Source organism: Xiphophorus hellerii, unplaced genomic scaffold (genome assembly GCF_003331165.1).
Source record: "Xiphophorus hellerii strain 12219 unplaced genomic scaffold, Xiphophorus_hellerii-4.1 PGA_scaffold_72__1_contigs__length_338794, whole genome shotgun sequence".
Taxonomy (NCBI): Eukaryota; Metazoa; Chordata; class Actinopteri; order Cyprinodontiformes; family Poeciliidae; genus Xiphophorus; species Xiphophorus hellerii.
The window spans coordinates 24,654-27,757 of record NW_022587647.1 but is presented as its reverse complement, the minus strand read 5'-3'; the positions used below and the strand labels follow the sequence as shown (position 1 = coordinate 27,757).

Sequence of the window (3,104 nt, the reverse complement as noted above, 5' to 3'; positions counted from 1 at the left end):
CATCCTACCTCCATGCGGGGTTTATGGTGCTTCATTCCTGGGTAAATGAGCTCCATGAGTCCCCCTGGTTGTCTGGAGGTCCAGGTACTTAAGCTCCATGAGGTGTCCTGGTTCTCTGGAGGTCCAAGGGTCTGTCTCTCAACCTCCATGCGGGGTTATGGTGCTCCATTCCTGGGTACTTGTGCGCCATGAGTCCCCCTGGTTCTCTGGAGGTCCAGGGGCTGTTTCATCCAGCCTCCATGCGGGGTTATGGTGCTCCATTCCTGGGTACTTGTGCTCCATGAGTCCCCCTGGTTGTCTGGAGGTCCAGGTACTTAAGCTCCATGATGTGCCCTGGTTCTCTGGAGGTCCAGGGGCTGTTTCACATCCAGCCTCCATGCGGGTTATGGTGCTCCATTCCTGGGTAACTTGAGCTCCATGATGTGCCCTGGTTAGGGTTAGGGTAGGGTTAGGGTAGGGTAGGGTTAGGGGTAAGGGTAGGGTTAGGGTAAGGGGTTAGGGTAAGGGTAAGGGTAAGGGTTAGGGTAAGGGTAAGGGTTAGGGTTGGGGTAGGGTTAGGGGTTGGGGTTTGGGTTCAGGGTCAAAGGTCAGAGGTCCAAGAAAGTTGAACCTCCTTCCCTTCTCCCCTCACCCTCTTCCCTTCCCCCTTATGTGCACGGGCCATCCTGTCAGGAGTCCACCAGGTGGAGCCTACCTCTCATTCAGACCCTTTGGGATCTGTGTATCCAGCCTGTGGATCCAGATTCTTTCAGCCCTTCTCCTCTGGGCTGAAGACCAGGCTGGGTTACATTCCAGCACCAGGGCTGAAACTGCATCCCAGCCATGACGTATAAAATGCTGCACTAAAGGTACATGTGTTTTTTTGTGTTTTTGAATGTTATGTCTGTGCTGGGTGAAACGAGTAAGGACACTGTTACTCGTCTCACCCACATAACTGATTTTACAAATTAGACAGGTTATTAAATAAACACAATTTTTTGATTTGGGGTTTCCTGATTGGTCTGATTTGAAAATTGTGTTATTAAATCTGTTCTGTACCCAGTGCAGCTGCTTGAAGAATCCACTCTGACCTTTGACCTTTGGTGTCTTCAAAGGTTTGACCTCAGCACGGACGAGGAAATCCCTCAGGTTTTTATTCCTTTTGTAGGCCGCAATTATTTTGTAATTTGGGAGCAAGGAAGTGTCAGATTGGAATTTAGTGAAATTCTGTTTAACCTTGTAAACAAATTGTCCTGCTGAGGAGGAGAATGTTGTGATCAGAGGGATCATCGGAGATGAATCGGGGGGTCTGGACTCAAGGAAGTTTTTCCTGCCTGCTCTCAGGAAAGACCTGGAATATCCTCTCTTACGAAGAGCAGAAAACAGAGTTCTAGTTGCCTCCTCAAAGTCTGTTTTCTGTGTGCAAATCCTATGAAATCTGAGGAGTTGTGATTTGATTAGGCCAGCATAAGTGTGCCTTGGGTGGTGACTAGTTTTAAATAGCAGAGCATGTGTGTCTGTGGGTTTAAAGAAAACTTTAATCTCTAATTTGTGTGTTGTATCAAAATTTGGACCTTTATATGTGGTGGTATCCAGAAAGTCGACCGCTTTAACGCTGGTAGTGGACTTTACTGTGATAGATGGGTTATGTGTATTCAGGTGCTGGAGGAATTCCTGAAATTCTGCTTCAGAATGGGTCCAGACCCCCCAGATGTCATCCAGGTACCGATAGTAGTGCAGGGGTGCCCTCCTGCATGCACTAAGAGCACCGGTCTCCCACTCGGCCATGAAAATGTTGGCATAGGCCGGTGCAAATTTCTTACCCATGGCTGTGCCTTTAACCTGGAGGAAGAATTGGCCATCAAAAACAAAATCATTTCTTTTTAAATTAATCTCTAATAATTGAATGAGTTCACGATCTGGCCTCCTCGAATCTGGATATTTCAAAAATACGTTTTTAATACAATCAATTCCTTCATCTATGTCAATATTGGTGTACAAACTGTCGATGTCAATTGTAAATAGAATAGAGTCCTGAGGTAGAGAAATTAATTTAATTTTTTCCACAAAATCATAAGTGTCTTTGATATAACTTTGGTGCCGAATTGATAGGGGATATAAATAATGATCAATAAACTCCGCTGTGTGGTAGGTTTCGCTCCCACAGTCGGAGACAATAGGTCTGCCGGGAGGGATCTCATGGGGTTTACTCCATTTTTCAGGTTCCTTATGGATTTTCGGGAGGAGATAAAACCTCCTGGCTCTAGGTTCAGGGGAGCCACGCAGGTAAGATTTTTGTTTTGCATTGATAAATTTCTTTTTATGTAAATTGTCTAAAATTTTGGTTACAAGGGGGGTCGTATTGTTATAAATTGGAGAGTCTAATTTTTTGTAATATGTTTCATTATATAATTGTTTGTATCCCTCCCACAGATACTGCTCCCTGTCCATAATCACTATGGAGCTGCCTTTATCGGCAGGTTTTATAATGATATTTTTATTGATCATTATTTCTTTTAGTGCTTTTGTTTCTTCTATATTTAGGTTAGGTATCGTTTTAATAAATTTAAATTCTCTGTCCAAATAATCAAGGTCCTGGGAAATTAAGTTTTCCACCTCAGGAGGGAGAGCGGTGATTGGAGGAGCCCAGTCTGACTCTGGCATAAAAGGTAAATTATTCTTATCATTACCAACATCATCTTTGTAATAGATGGCCAATTTAATTCTTCTGTGGTATTTCTGCAGATCATACCTCATTTGCATTTTTGTATATTTTAAAGGTTTGTTACCCTGAGTGGGAATGAAAGTTAAGCCCTTATTTAAAAGGGAACCCTGTGCATCACTAAGGGTGAAAGTTTTAGAGAGGTTACATATATTTTTATTTACAATATTAGCATGCCCCTCCTTCACATGAAGGCTCTTGGGGCACTCTAGTTTAGCCACTCACCCCAGTGGCTAAAGATGTGAGCTGCAGTAGCTTTGGACCAGTGAATGTTGTCCCTACTCACTGTAAAGGACCGTCTAGGCAGGGCTGGGATGAACCGGCTGAGCTGCGCGATCTCGATGTTCATGTGAGTGAGGGTCATCTGTTCTTGGACGGGCAGCGCCAGGGAGAAGTTGATGGC

At 44.4% G+C, this 3,104-nt stretch overlaps 1 long non-coding RNA gene across 3 annotated transcripts; it reads left to right on the top strand.

Annotated features, from left to right (window-relative positions):
• The first annotated feature begins 636 nt into the window (after positions 1-636).
• On the top strand, positions 637-2,565 carry LOC116716591 (uncharacterized). Of its 3 annotated transcripts, XR_004338555.1 has the most exons (4): positions 637-848; positions 1,043-1,128; positions 2,202-2,265; positions 2,413-2,565. It is a non-coding gene; the product is annotated as an uncharacterized LOC116716591 (long non-coding RNA). The 3 variants fall into 3 exon arrangements; XR_004338556.1 differs by lacking the exons at positions 2,202-2,265; positions 2,413-2,565 and adding an exon at positions 2,132-2,183; XR_004338554.1 differs by lacking the exons at positions 2,202-2,265; positions 2,413-2,565 and having other exon boundaries at positions 1,043-2,162.
• Positions 2,566-3,104: the final 539 nt, after the last annotated feature.